The sequence below is a fragment of the Meles meles genome, chromosome 6 (genome assembly GCF_922984935.1).
Source record: "Meles meles chromosome 6, mMelMel3.1 paternal haplotype, whole genome shotgun sequence".
NCBI classification, from domain to species: Eukaryota; Metazoa; Chordata; class Mammalia; order Carnivora; family Mustelidae; genus Meles; species Meles meles.
Genome location: NC_060071.1, coordinates 118,092,049 through 118,108,311, shown reverse-complemented (window position 1 = coordinate 118,108,311; position 16,263 = coordinate 118,092,049).

Here is a 16,263-nt window from a genome sequence, read left to right as displayed (position 1 = left end):
GAGCAGAACAAGGCATAATCAGATCATGCATTCCCAAGAAGAATCTGTCGTGACTCGCATGGTGCCTCTCTCCTCTCTTCCCACTTCTCCTGCCCTGGCTCCCATTTGCTGCGGCCTTGCCAGGAGCAAAGCCCTCAAAGTTCCAGAAGCCCCTGAGGAGATCTTGCCACTGGTGCTCCCCCAGACCCCTCCTAGCAGCTGAGCCAGCATGGTCCAGCTGATTGGACAGAATCCTCTTCCCCCATTCCTGGTAACTGTGGGTCTGCAACACCTCACAGATTTTATGCGAAGACAAGATCTGTTGGTGTTTAATGCTTAGAGTCCTTCCTTCCCCGAAATCAGGGCCAGGGTCAGCCAGAGAAACAGACACAATGCCATAGCACCCAAAGGAAAGTACATCTTGTAACCTCAAATCTGGATAACTTTGTGCTAATGTCTTTGGCTCTCCAGTACTACTGAATCAAGTCCAAGGTCTCCCCCATTTGTGGAGATGATGTTCAATTTATCTAGAATTATGGAAATACACAGTTTGTGGAAAACACACATTAAATACTATAATCCAAAGACCACCTTCAAGCGATTGATTGGTCCTACCAAATGTTAAATTATGTTACAAAGCTGTAATAATGTGGGGTGCCTGGGTGGCTCAGTGGGTTAAAGCCTCTGCCTTTGGCTCGGGTCATGGTCTCAGGTTCCTGGGATCAAGCCCCGCATCGGGCTCTCTGCTCAGTGGGGAACCTGCTTCCTCCTCTCTCTCTCTCTCTCTCTCTGCCTGCCTCTCTGCCTACTTGTGATCTCTGTCTGTCAAATAAATAAATAAAATCTTGAAAAAAATTAAAAATTAAAACAAAGCTGTAATAATGTAAATAGTGTGATACAGGCAGGTGAATAGTCAGATACATCAACAGAACAAAATGAAAAGCCAAAAAAACAGACCCAAATACATGTGGAAATTTAGAGATGATAGAAACACTGTTCAAATCAGTGTGTGGGTTGGGGGAGAGACGGATTATTTAATGAAGTGTTACTCTACCTAGGTAACCAGCAGGGAGAAAGGAAACTTGATACTTACCCTTCTCCTGACACCAAAATTTCAAACAGATCGAAGTATAAAAAATGGAACCATGAAAGTACTAACAAGAACCACTGGACAGATCTGAAAATAAGGGAGTGGTAAGACCCTTCTAATAAGATAAGAAACCCAGAAGCCAAAAAGGAAAAAATATTCATGACAGAAACTACCACATACAAGGCAACATGAAAGAGAAACTGGTGGGAGGGATGGAGTATCATCACAACACATATTAGAGACAAGAGTCTAATTTATTTAGTATTTAAAGAACTCATACACATTATTAAGAAAAAGAATAAACAACCCAATTGAAATAACAGTTTAAAGAAAAGTAAATACAAGTGGCTGTCCAACCTCACTCATAAAAAGAGAAATACAAATTAAAATTACACCAGGAGGGGCACCTGGGTGGCTCAGTGGGTTGGGTCTTTGCCTTCAGCTCTGGTCATGATCTCAGGGTCCTAGGATCCAGCCCCCTATCAGGCTCTCTGCTCAGCGGGGAGCCTGCTTCCTCCTCTCTCTCTCTGCCTGCCTCTCTGCCTGCTTGTGATCTCTCTGTCAAATAAATAAATCAAATCTTTTTAAAAAAAATAAAATTACACCAGGAGTTACCTTTCATTTAACAGATTGGTAAAGACCAAAAAGATAGTCCATTGGCTGGGGCGCCTGGGTGGCTCAGTGGTTTGGGACCCTGCCTTCAGCTCAAGTCATGATCTCAGGGTCCTGGGATCGAGTCCTGCATCGGGCTCTCTGCTCAGCGGAGAGCCTGCTTCCCTTCCTCTCTCTCTGCCTGCCTCTCTTGTGATTTCTCTCTGTCAAATAAATAAAATCTTTAAAAAAAAAAAAGATTTTATTTATTTATTTATTTATTTGACAGACAGAGATCACAAGTAGACAGAGAGGCAGGCAGAGAGAGAGAGAGAGGGAAGCAGGCTCCCTGCTGAGCAGAGAGCCCGATGCGGGACTCGATCCCAGGACCCTGGGATCATGACCTGAGCCGAAGGCAGTGGCTTAACCCACTGAGCCACCCAGGCGCCCAGCAAATAATTTTTTTAAAGATTTTATTTATTTGTCAGAGAGAGAGAGCACAAGCAGTGGAGCTGCAAGCAGAGGGAGAATCAGGCTCCCTGCTGAGCAAGGACCACCCCCCCGTACCCCCCGCTGACGTGGGACTTGATCCCAGGACCCTGGAATCATGACCTGAGCTGAAGGCAGATGCTTAACCAACTGAGCCACCCAGGTGCCCCAGAATAAATGATTAAAAAAAACAAAAAACAAAAAACTGGGTGGCTCAGTCAGTTAAGTGTCTGCCTTTGGTTTGGGTCATGATCCTGGAGTCCCAGGATCGAGTCCCGCATCAGGCTCCGTGCTCAGCATGGGGGTCTGCTTCTCCCTCTGCCCTTCACCCAGCTTGTGCTCTCTCTAGATCTCTCTCTCTCTCAAGTAAACAAATCAATAAGTCTTTTCAAAAAATGTTGATTACAGCACAATCTTTGAGACATGTTAGGTGAAAAAGCTGAGAGAAGAACGGTGTTTATAATATGCTATCACTGGCTTAAAAAATGGAGGGAATACTTGGGCAATATCTGTTTGTATGTGACTAGACTATCTCAGAAGAGATGACAAGAAACGGATAATGATGGGGGGCAGGAGGGGGACGGGGGACAGGAAGAGAAAACTTTTCACCGAATGTAACTTGTATATCTTTTTGTACATTGTGAACTTATCACCCATGGCTTATTAAAAATTAAAGTTTTGGGCCAAGAGATCCAGAGCACTTTGAAACCTTTAAAACAAACTTACCGGTTTAATTTTGCTCATCATTGCAATATCATAAAACAAAGCTATTTCTCAAACCAGTGTGGACACATTCTTAAACACGTGTTGCCACATTACCGTGACCTGTTTCATCACTGTAATCAACACCGAAGGATCATGGAGCAGTACCTGTTTTTATGGACATTCAGTTTGAAAGAAACATAGATATAAATCATAGAGTGAACAGGATGAAAACACCAGGAGAACCAGCATGGGAACAGATCTGAAATCCAGGGGTGAAAAAGTATTCAGCAGCTGCAACTGAGAAGGGCCCTCTTCCTACAACTGATAAATCACAGGTCAGAAGCCATCCTCCTAGGGAATACTATGAAGCTGGGAAGCTGCTCCATGATTCGACCTTTGGTCCGAATTTAGAGGGATCATACTGCACTAGCCACCTGGTTATCCCTGTCCCGATTACTCTGGAAAGGAGCCTCTTATGAATTAGAGCAAGAGAAAGAACTGAAAACCTTTCTTCCTCTCTCTCCCCTACTCTAGTCTTAAATCAGATCCTAGAAGCTAGACAAGTAAAACTTTCCAAAGCCAATCTTCCTACTGCAAACTACCCCCCACTTTTCAAAAGGGCTCAGGCAGCACCACACTTGTATTTCCATTTCTAGCCATGAGGAGCTTGCTCCATCTTCCCATGTCTCTACCCCAAACTATACCAAAATGGAAGCACATTTTTTAAAAAAGATTTTACTTATTTATTTGACAGACAGAGATCACAAGTAGGCAGAGAGGCAGGCAGAAAGGGAAGCAGGCTCTCCGCTGAGCAGAGAGCCCAACATGGGGCTCGATCCCAGGACACTGGGATCATGATCTGAGCCAAAGGCAGAGGCTTTAACCCACTGAGCCATTGTTTTACCCAATAATAGTGACTGTTTCTTTTTCTTGATTTTTTTAAAAAAGATTTTATTTATTTATTTGACCGACAGAAATCACGAGTAGGCAGAGAGGCAGACAGGGTGCGGTGGGAGTGGGGGAAGCAGGCTCCCTGCTGAGCAGAGAGCCTGAGCAGGGCTCGATCTCTCAGGACTGTGGGATCATGACCTGATGTGGTCATGATCCCACAGTCCTGAGAGGTTTTAACCCACTGAGCCACCCAGGTGCCCTTCTTTTTCTCGATTTTAAAAGCCAAAATAAACACACAATCTTTCAAAAGAAAAAAAAAGAAAGGAAGGAAGGAAGAAAGATAAAGGAAAAAAAAAAGAAAAGAAGATTAAAGAAAAAGAAAAGAAAAAAGAGAAAAGAAAGGAAAGGAAAAAAGAAAAGATAAGACAAGAAAAGAGAAGAAAAGAAAAAAGAAGGAAAGAAAGAAAAAAAGTTTGGTGCTAATATGTAACTTCTATTGATTTTTCCTCCTACAGGTCAACAGCCCCTCCCTGCAGCAGGCACTGTAGAGGTTCTGGGCCAGATAATGCTTCCTCTCAGGGCTGCCTTGTAAATTGGAGGATGTTTAGCAGGATGTGGCTTCTACCCAGTGACATGTGATTCTACCACCCTGGGACAACTAAAATGTCTCTTGTTGCCAACTATGCCCCGCGGACGTAAAATCACCCCTTTGAAAACCACTGCCTTCCAGGATGGGCCTTCAGGATAACAGAATAATAAAACTTTAGTATGAGAATTACCAAATAGAATTCGAACACGGTAAGGTTTTGCTTAGTATACCATACCTTTGGCTCAGCTGGAGTCTAACCAGCTCACCCGCTAATCTGAACAGTCAACACTAACTAGGCCTAGGGGTGCTGCCCGTCTCTTAATCCTTTTGCCCTTCAACACTTTTTCTTTTCTCAGCTTCAGTCTATCTCTGATATCTCCATTTGTCTACCATGGTTGGGATCCATACACACATAGATTTCAAAAATACCCCTCCTGAAGGAGCTTTCCAGGCGTGATGGAAATGATCTATAAATTAATAGGGATTTAGTTTACACGGATCTATGCATTTGTCAAAACTCGTGGAATGTACACTTAAGATTTGTATGTTTCATTGTATATGCAGTTTACATCAAAAGAAGAAACCATAAATATTGAACTCTAGTTAATGATATACATCTAAAGTTTTTAAAGGGGAAGTGTCCTGATGTCTGCAATTTACATGGCAGAGCATTAATAAAATAAGATAGACTTGCAGGTGGAGAGAGGAATATTTATTATGCTTGTTTTATATATGTGATAAATATAGCATAATGTAGGATCTAGGTGATAGATAAATGCATGATTGCTATAAAGTTATTTAATCTTTTTTTTAAGATTTTATTTATTTATTTGACAGAGAGAGATCACAAGTAGACAGAGAGACAGGCAGAGAGACAGGAAGGGAAGCAGACTCTCCGCTGAGCAGGGAGCCTGATGTGGGACTCGATCCCAGGACCCTGAGATCATGACCTGAGCTGAAGACGGAGGCTTCTGAGTCTCCCAGGTGCTCCAAATTATTTAATCTTTCATGAATGTTCAACATTTTTTCACATCAAAATGCTGGAAACACACACACACCATTCATCACAGAAAATCAAGATACAACATTTCAGAATGCAAAGTTGGAATACGTTGCCATATTTACTCTTTTGCTTTTTTTTTTTTTTTAAACTTTCTAACATCAAGGAAATTTTCTTCAGCTGAAGGAATCTTTGATCCTCTTTAAGGATACATATCATATCTTCTTTATGGCTTTCACTCACCCTATCCATCATTCCCTTCTCTGGCTCCCACACACTATATTAACCTCTCCCCTAAGGCAGCTGTAACTTGAAGATGAGTTACATCAATTCCTGTTTCCCCCACTCAGAGACAGAAACAGGACCTACGTCTTCATATTTTCCCAGAACCTAGAGCCAAGGTCTGCATGCAGCTTAATTTACAGTAAACTCTCTCTGGTTATGAAATCCTGGAATATTCTAATCTAATTCTTTGCACCTTCGTGAATACTGTAGAGTTTGGTACTAAAGAAAGTAAATTGTGAGTTACTCCTACAAAGGATACTTAGAAAAAGAATAAACTGGGGCACCTGGGTAGCTCCATCGGTTAAGCATCTGCCTTCAGCTCAGGTCATGATCCCAGATAACCATCTGCCTTTGGCTCAGCTCATGATCCCGGGGTCCTGGGATTGTGTCTGGCTCCCTGGAGTCTGCTTCTCCCTCTGCCTCTCCCCCACTTGTGCATGCTCTCTCTCTCTCAAGTAAATAAATAAAGTCTGGTTTTTTTTTTTTTTAAGTTTATTTTTGAGTGATAGAACAAAGTTCCCGAAGAGGGAAGGGTCATGATCTCAGGGCTGGAAGCTGATGGAGCCTGCATGGGGTTCCACGCTCAGGAGGGAGCCTGCTTGAAGAAGCTTCCCCCTCCTCTCCACTCCCATACTCTCTCTTTCTTTCTCTCTCTCTCTAGGATGGGTAAATGAATCTGTAAAAAAATAATATAAAGCATATTCACAAGGTGCCTGGGTGGCTCAGTTGTTAAGTATCTGTCTTCAGCTCAGGTCATGATCCTAGCGTCCTAGGATCAAGCCCAGCATGGGACTGGCTGCTCAGTGCGGAGCCTGCTTCTCTCTCTCCCATTCCCCCTGCTTCTGTTCCTTCTCTCACTGGGTCTCTCTCTGTCAAATAAATAAATAAATAAAATATTTTTTAAAACAAGCTTTATTTTTAAATGTTACAGAAAAGTTTTAAAATAGTATGAAAAGATCCTGTATACCTGTCCCCTAACCTCCCCTAATGTCAGCATCTTAAATAATCCTAGTAGTATCAAAACTGGGAACATATTGGTAGAATGCCATTGACTAAATGGTAGACCTTCTTCTAGTTTCACCAGTTTTCTCACTAATACTCTATCTCTGGTCTCTGACCTAATTCAGGATCGCACACTGCATTCAGTTGTTACGTACAATGGCTCAGTTGAAGAGTTTCAGTCAGTTATTTTGTAGAATGTCTCTAAATTGGAGTTTTCAGATGTTTTCTCATGCTCAAATTAAGGTTCTATTGAAATGTGCTTTTAATTGTTGATAGTTGCATAAATTGTGTGATTTCATACACAGTCACATACACTTGTGGTTTGTAACATTGCTGCCCTAGAAACAGGAATTCTGATCAATCATTTTTTCACGTATTCACATCACAAGAGAAGAAATGGTACGTGTTAAAATTGCATAGGCCGTATTGTTGAACAATTTACATTTTAACGAGGCATGGATGAGAACCAAACATTCCACTTAACCTTTTACCCTTTTTTTTTTTTTAAAGATTTTACTTACTTATTGGACTGAGAGAGAGCGCGGAAGCAGGGGGAGTGGCAGGCAGAGGGAAAAGAAGGTTTCCCACTGAGTAGGGAGCCCGATGAGGGGCTCCATCCCAGGACCCTGGGATCATGACCTGAGTTGAAGGCAGATGCTTAACCTAGTGAGCCACCCAGGTGCCCGATATTTTCAGACAATTGGAAGAATTTTCCACTGATTAGCTTCTAGCTCCATACATTTCTTTTTTATTTTAGGATTTTATTATTTATTTATTTGAGAGAGATCAGGGCTGAGGAGAGAGAGAATCTCAAGGAGACACTACGAGGAGCATGAACCCTGGTGTAGGATTCAATCCCAGGACCCGAGGCCATGACGTGAGCCACAATCAAGAGTCAGATGCTTAAGAAAAAAAAAAAAAAAGAGTCAGATGCTTAACCGGATGAGCCACCCAGATAGATGCCCCTGGCTACATGCACTGCAAACCTTATTACTCATTCTACCCACATGTCTGCAGTGCTAAGCACTATGAGTTGCATTCATACGATGACACAATCTCTGGTTTTCCTACACCCGCCCCTATAAATCAGAGGGATTTCTTTTCCAGAGCAGTGAAAAGCCGAACAAGTTGAAGGTTTCAGAAAGTTATTTTGCCACATTTATTTTAACAATCTTTGATCATTATGTTATATTTTAATGATAAAGATGTAGCCTAATCACTCTATCTTTTGATTTTACCTAAAGTTGACCTAAACCCCTTTCCTATACCTATTGGCAAGACCAAGAATCTCCCTAAGGTTTCTGTGAATTCCTGCAGGCTTCCATTTGTGTAGAACAGACATTCCAAAAAAGGTTTGGGAAGGAGGGGATTTACAATTTGGCAACATAAACAATAATACAGAACTTTTAAAAAATTTAAATTCAATGAATTAACATATAATGTATTATTGGTTTCAGGTCTGTGATTCATCAGTCTTACATAATACCCAGTCCTCTTTACAACATATACCCTCCCCAGTGTCCATCACCTAGTTACCCCATCCCTTCACCCTTCTCCCCTCCAGCAATCCTCAGTTTGTTTCCTATGATTAAGAGTCTCTTATAGTTTGTCTGCCTCTCTAGTTTCATCTTGTCTCATTTTTTCCTCTCTTCTCCTATGATCTTCTGCCCTGTTTCTTAAATTCCACGTATGAGTGAGATCATATGATAATTGCCTTTCTCTGATTGACTGACTTCGCTTAGCATAATACCCTCTATTTCCATCCATGGCATTGCAAATGGCAAGATTTCAATTTTTGATGACTGTGTAATACTTCATATATATATGTGCATATATACATACACCACATCTTTATCCATTCATCTGTCAATGGACATCTGGGATCGTTCCATAATTTGGCTATTGTGGGCATGATGGGGTGCAGGTACTCCTTGGGATCACTACATTTGTATCTTTGGTATAAATACCCAGTAGTTAGTGCAATTGCTGGATTGTAAGGTGGCTCTATTTTCAGCATTTTAAGGAACCTCCATACTGTTTTCCAGAGTGGTTGTACCAGCTTGCATTCCCACCAACAGCGTAGGAGGGTTCCCCTTTCTCTGCATCCTTGCCAACATCTGTTGTTTCCAGACTTGTTAATTCTAGCCATTCTGACTGATGTGAGATGGTATCTCATTGTAGTTTTGATTTGCATTTCCATAAGGCTTAGTGATATTAAGCACTTTTTCACGTGTCTGTTGGCATTTGGATCTCTTCTTTGGGGAAATGTCTGTTCCTGTCTTCTGCCCATTTCTTGATTGGATTATTTGTTCTTTGGGTATTGAGTTTCGTAAGTTCTTTATAGATTTGGGATACTAGTCCTTTATCTGACAAGTCATTTGCAAATACCCTCTCCCATTCTGTTGGTTGTCTTTTGGTTTTGTCAAATGTTTCCTTTGCTGTGCATAAGCTTTGTATCTTGAAGAAGTCTCAACAGTTCATTTTTGCCTTTGTTTCCATTGCCCTTGGAGACATATCTAGCAAGAAGTTGCTGTGGCTGAGCTCAAAGAGGTTGCTGCCTGTGTTCTCCTCTGGGATCTTGATGGATTCTGGTCTCACATTTAGGTCTTTCAACCATTGTGAGTCTATTTTTGTGTGTGGTGTAAGGAAATGGCCCAGTTTCATTCTTCTGCATGTGGCTGTGCAATTTTTCCAACACCATTTGTTGAAGAGATGGTCTTTTTTCTACTGGGTATTCTTTCCTGCTTTGTCTAAAGTTAGTTGACCATGGAATTGACGGTCCATTTCTGGGTTCTCTATTCTGTTGCATTGATCTATGTGTCTGTTTGACAATACAGAACTTTAAACAGCCCTGTTCTTTTTCTTTTTTTTTTTTTTAAACAGCCATGTTCTTAAAAGTCCTTTGGCCACCCTGACACTGAACTTTTTTCACTCATCAATTTTATCTGTAAATTCTAGCTCATGACATTTTTCTTAACTCTCTCTATTTTTAAGCTTTATCGAGGTATAATTAAGAAATCAAATGAGAAGATATTTAAAGTGTAGAGTGTAGTGGTTTGTTACCTCTCTTCTTTGGTGAGTCTTATCTTCTATCCTTTTTAACTGTTAGTCTGAACTCCCAAATTTCTGTATCTTCTCACATAAGACAGTTCAGCTATTTCTTTTTTTTTTTTTCTTAGCTATTTCTTTATTAAACTGTCTCTTCAGGTCTCCTTCCCTTCCTAAAGATTCTATTAAGGTATTGTCCCAAAACAAGACAGTTATCACCTATAAGAGAAACTATGTGTTCCAGCTTTTAAATGCCTTTTTATTTGACTTCTTACATAGAGTAAATAGTAATAAAACAAAATTTGTACCACTTCGTAACCATGATGCATAGAAAGAAACAAGAGAACGTGAGAGTTAAGCCCTCATTCAGGGCCACACTTCCTGGGTCCAAAATCCTGGCTTTTTTTTTTTAATTTTTTAGATTTTATTTGTTTATTTGTCAGAGAGAGATCACAAGTAGGCAGAGAGGTAGGCAGGAGGAGAAGGGGAAGCAGGCTCCCTCCTGAGCAGAGAACCCCATGTGGTGCTCAATCCCAGGACCCTAAGACCATAACCTGAGCCAAAGGCAGAGGCTTAACCCACTGAGCTACTCAGGCACCCCCAAAATCCTGGCTTTATTCAATAATAAAATAGTAAGTGACACAATTAAAACTGGGCAAAGGATTGGAATAGACATAGCTCTCTGGAAATGTTTCCAAAAATAAAATGGCCAATACATACATTAAAATTTAAGGCTTAGCGGGGCACCTGGTGGCTGCCTTCAGCTCAGGTCATGGTTTCAGGGGCCTGAGATAGAGCCCCACATGGGGCTGTCTGCTCAGCAGGGAGCCTGCTTCCCCCTCTCTCTGTGCCTGCCTCTCTGCCTACTTGTGATCTCTCTGCCAAATAAATAAATAAAATCTTGAAAAATAAAAAGAGGCTTAGCATCGTTAGTCCTCAGGGAAAGGCAAATCAAAATGACAGTGAGACAATACTCACATCCATTAGGATGACTAAAACCAATAGACAATAACAAGTATTGACAAGGATGTAGAGAAATTGGAAACCCATGTGGTGCTGGTAGGAATGTAAAATGAAACAGCGTCTTTGGAAAATAGTCCCATAGTTCCTTAAACATTTAAACATAGTGTTAACATAGTATCTAGCAATTCTATCCCCAGGTGTATCTTCAAACTAAATGAAAACACACAATTACACAGAGAACACAAATGTTATAGGTGACTTCATTACCTTCCGCTGAGCCAGCAATTCCCTGGACCTTCAGTCCCTTGATCTCCTCATCTCCAAGAACCTCGTTCCCTATCTCATCCCTGCCCCTCAGTCTGTCAACACCTGGAACCATCCACCACGAAATTCCTATATTCATACCCCCCCGGCCATCTTGAGGGACCTCCGACTCACCTAGCTCTCTGGTGGGGTGAATCCCAACGTGTTAGTTCTTTAGCACCCCCTGCTGTCACTTCCTCAAATTATCCTACCGAGACTCCACACTCATCACTTTAGTCATTCTCTTGACAATCCCCTCAGCCTCCTGGCTTGTCTCTCTGCCTCTAGAGTCTGAGAAAACCCCAACTCTCAATGAACTATCCATCTGTCTGCTTTGTGAGGCTGACTCAAGAGAGCTGCTACAGAAAAATCACATTGCCTTCCCTGTTGATGCCGTTATAATACACAGCCACTGGCATCACTCAGGCCCTCCAGTTAAACCATCCATCCTTTCTTTATTTCCTTAATCCCACTGACCTAGTCTCCACAATGATTATCTCAGATGTTTGCTACTCTTCTTACTCTTCTTGCCTACACTCTCAGTTTCTGCATATGTCCTGGCCTCTTCACATGCACACACACAGACAAATAGGACCATGAGAAGGAAAATTCCTCAATATTCCGCTACTAAGCTCATAAATCCTTTTGAATTTGTGCTCAGCATATCTTTCTCTCCTTCTGAGATGGATTTGTCTCCATCTCATCCTCTTCTGCTTTCTTTTTTAAAAAAATATTTTATTTATTTATTTGAGAGAGAGATAGTGAGAGAGAGCTTGAGTGAGGAGAAGGTCAGAAGGAGAAGCAGACTCCCCGTGGAGCTGGGAGTTCAATGTGGGACTCGATCCCGGGACTCCAGGATCATGACCTGAGCTGAAGGCAGTCGCCCAACCAACTGAGCCACCCGGGCACCCCTCTTCTGCTTTCTTTGGGGAACTTACCTTGTCGTTTATCTTCTATCTCCTCATTCATCTTTTTTCTCTGTGCTCTTTAAAATTGTTCCTACAGGGGCACCTGGGGACTCAGTGGGTTAAGCATCAGACTTTCGGTTTTGGCTCAGGTCATGATCTCAGGTTTGTGGAATCAAGCCCCAGGAGGGACTCAGGGCTCAGCAGGGAGTCTGCTTGGGAATCTCTTTCTCTCCCTCCTCCTGCTCCTGCTCTCTCTCTCTAAAATAAATAAATAAATCTTTTTTAAAAAAATGCTCCTACCATTCCACCTCCCCCTTCTGATAGGAACCTCTTCTCTCCTTCCCATCTTGGTAGAGTTGGCTACATTTTCCTTACTTTCCACTCACCCCTCAGCCTACTCCACTCCAATCAGGCTTCCACCAACCACATCTCTGAAACCTCATCAGTCATTAATATTATGCTACATCGGTTGGACACATTTCAGTTCTTATGTTGCTTGACTGTTCAGTAGTGTAGCCTCGATGGATACCTCTTATTTTTAACAGCTTTATTGATGTGTAATTGATATGCAATAATCTGCACATGTTTAAAGTATATACTTTGGGGGCGCCTGGGTGGCTCAATGGTTTAAAGCCTCTGCCTTCGGCTCAGGTCATGATCTCAAGGTCCTGGGATTGAGCCCCACATCGGGCTCTCTGCTTGGCAGGGAGCCTGCTTCCTCCCTCTCCCTCTGCCTGCCTCTCTGCCTACTTGTGACCACTGTCTGTCAAATAAATAAAATCTTAAAAAAAAAAAAGTATACACTTTGATGAGTTTTGATCTTTGTATACACTCATGAAACTATCACCGCAGTTAAGACAATGAACATGTCCATCACCCACTCACCCATGTCCACCAAAGCTTCCTCATTTTCCTTAGTAAAACCTTCCTATCCCTCTCCACTTCCTCCCATCCCCAGGAAGACATTGATCTGTTTTCTCTCTCTCTCTCTCTTTCTTTCCTTCTTTTTTTCTTTTTTATGATTTTGTTCATTTCTTCAGGAGAGAGACAGAGAGAGAGGAAGAGTGTGAATGGCAGGGACAGAGGGAGAAGCAGATTCCCCGCTGAGCAGGGAGTCTGATGCAGGGCTCAGTCCCAGGACCCTGATATCAAGACCTGAGCCAAAGGCAGATGTTTAACCAACTGAGCCACCCAGACGCCCCAGACAGTGATCTACTTTCAATCACCACAATCTATAATCCCCATTTTGCATTTTCTAAAATTTTACATAAATGGAATCACATAATATGCACACTTTTTGTCTGGCTTCTGTCATTCAACATAATTACTTGGAGATTCATTCAGGCTGCTGTGTGTGTTGGAAGTCTAGTCCTTATTTCTGAAAAATACCTATTTCACGTGTGCATATAGAACCGCTTGTTTATCTGTTCAACTTGTTGCTGGACATTTGGATTGTTTCCTGTTTTTGATCATGGCAAATAAAGCCATCATGATCATTCACACACCAGTCTTTAATTTCTCTTGGGAATTACCAAGGAATCATAAGATAGGTACATGTTTAACTGACATATAACTTTTTTTAAAAATGACAAACTATGTTCCAAAGTGGTTGCAGATTTTATATTCTCAAAAGTGGTGTGTGAGAATTGCAGTTGCTCCACATTCTCATCACTTCTTGGTATGGTCAGCCTTTTTAATTTTAGCCACTATAGTAAATGCGTGATGGCATTTTATTGTGGTTTTATTCTTCTTACCCTTAATAACTAATGATATTGAGCATTTTTTCCTGTGGCTAATTAGCCAGTTGTGTATCTTTTGGGAGGGGTGTACTGTTCATGTCACTTGACAGTTTAAAAAATGGAGTTATTTTCTTAATCAGGAGTTGGGGATTAAAAAAAATCTGACTACAAATACTTTATCAGGTATGTGATTTGCAAATATTTTCTCCCCAGATTTAGTTTCTTTTCATTATCTTTCAAAGAGAGGAAATTCTTAATTTTGATGTAGTCCAACTTATCAATTTGTTCTTTGGATCATGCTTTTGGTGCCGTAAGCGCTACTTCTTGAAACGCCTTATTAACGTGTTCTATTACACCAGCCCCCAGCTTCCCTCCCGTGCCAGTTATCGATTCATTGCCTGTCAGCAACAATTCATCCTTTTCACCTGCTCTGTGATAGTGGAAATGGACCCTTGAAATATGTTTTTCTTTGCCATCTGACATGATGGTAAACTTTGGGTGAGACATTGCAGGAGGAAAGGGGTTTGCTAGTTGAGCTCCCGCAGGGCACACACTCCCTGGCAGCACTCAGTGGCCAGCAGCTTCCTCATCAGTGTTTTGTAACAGAGCTCCTTCTGTGAGACACCTCCCTGTGGACAGCATTCCCTGGCACCGAACGATAGGTGTCCAGCAACCTTTCTGCCCTTCAGTACACTCTACCTGTCCCTCTCCAGCAAGGTCTGGGAGCGAAGTCATCTCTTCCTCGGGGGCTCGCTCTCAGCCCTAAGTAGTGGCTACTTTATATTATGTTGTATTATTTCTATTACATCTGTGATTACATTTTTAATATATTATATTTTTATCTGCTCTTTTAATTTTCTTGAGAGTTCTCTTTACTTCTTCCTATCACACAGGTTGACAAACCATGGGCTAAATCCAGCCCAATGCCTGTTTTGTAAATAAGTTTTACTGGAATATGTTCATTCAACTACATATCGTTTAAGGCTGCTTTTATGCTGCATTAGCACAACTGAGTGGTTGCAGCAGAGACCAGATGGCCCCAAAGCCCAAAATATTTTTTCTGTACAAAAACCATTTAGGGATGCCTGGGTGTCTCAGTCAGTTAAACATCTGCCTTCAGCTCAGGTCATGATCCCAGGGTCGCGGGATCAAGTCAAGCCTCAGGTTTCCTGCTCAGAGGGGAGTCTGCTTCTTTTTCTGCCTGCCGCTCCCCCTGCTTGTGTTCTCTCTCTCTCTGACAAATACATAAAATCTTAAAAAGAAAAAGAAAAAATTTAATAACCCCTATACTCACCAGTTCCTCATTTCTCCAATCCCGTTAGGTTTCATAATTCTTGATATTAAACTCTCCCTGTTCAAATTAATGTGTGGCTTCTCTAATCCCATTGAACCCAGTCTAACCCCTCACCAACCTCTCTGTTCCTTTGACGCTGTCCACTTTCAGGCTCACCTTCTTCTACCTACCCCACAATGTTAGTGCTCCCCAAGACTCTCCTCTCTGCTTTTGTCATAGCTTCTCTAAGCCGGTCGTTTGCTTACTCATCTTTCGTTAGTGGGTTTAACCGATGGTTTTTACTCTAGATTCTCTGAATAAAATTGCATGCAAATTTTGTGTGGATGTGCAAAAGCACAGACATACGGGGAGATGTCCAGCCTCCTCTTTGGGCAACATGGCCTTTATCCAGGGCACAGAGCCTGGATACATCCTTCTTAAGTTTGAATCCCAGTTCCACCACTACGGACTGGGATAATTTATCCAACCTCGCTGTTGGCTCAGTATCCTTGTCCGTAAAATAGAAAAAAATTGTAGTTATTATGGGAATTAAGGTAGTTAATAGCACTTGGACAGGGCCTGGCACATAATAAGCACCATTTAGGCATTGGCTATTGTCATTTCTAGCACTCCCTTTTGCCTCTGTGCCACAGCTAGACCAATGTTTTCTTTTTTCTTTTTTTTAAGATTTTATGTACTTATTTGACAGACCGAGATCACAAGTAGGTAGAGAGGCAGGCAGAGAGAGAGGGGGAAGCAGGCTCAATCCCAGGACCCTGGGATCATGACCTGAACTGCAGGCAGAGGCTTTAACCCACTGAACCACCCACCCAGGTGCCCCTAGACCAATGTTTTCCACTGTCCTAGTGCTCCTGCTTTCTCTGACTCTGAGCTCTCCAGTGGGCTCTTCCCTCTGCTCAGAGCACTCTCGCCTGTATGTTGCCCACTAACTCCTGACCTTCCCTCAAGCCTCAGCTCAAATGCATTTCTTCAAAGAAGCTTTTCCTGATCTCCAGACCAGGAGGAACTTCAGGCTATGACCTCCCAAACCTTTATTTTCCCTCATAACCCTCATCACAGTTTATTCAGAGTGATCACGTAAAGTTCCTTCCTGACAGGCCACAAGCTCGGAGAGGGCAGAGTTCACTTTTGCCTGGCTCCCTGCTGATCCTCAGTTCAGTGCCTGGACACTGTAGGAAGAGCACGTTCATCAAATGAATAAATGAATGAATAAGGTACAAAACACATGAAAGTCTTTTAATAAAGGTGTAAAAGCCTATACATATATTAGGTACCCCAATGAGCATTTGACAAAACCTGATGATTATTAGATAATCTAGCATTAAATCAGTAAAAATTTGTATTGTGTGAAGGAAACCTCTTCAATTTCTGTAAGATATATTCATTT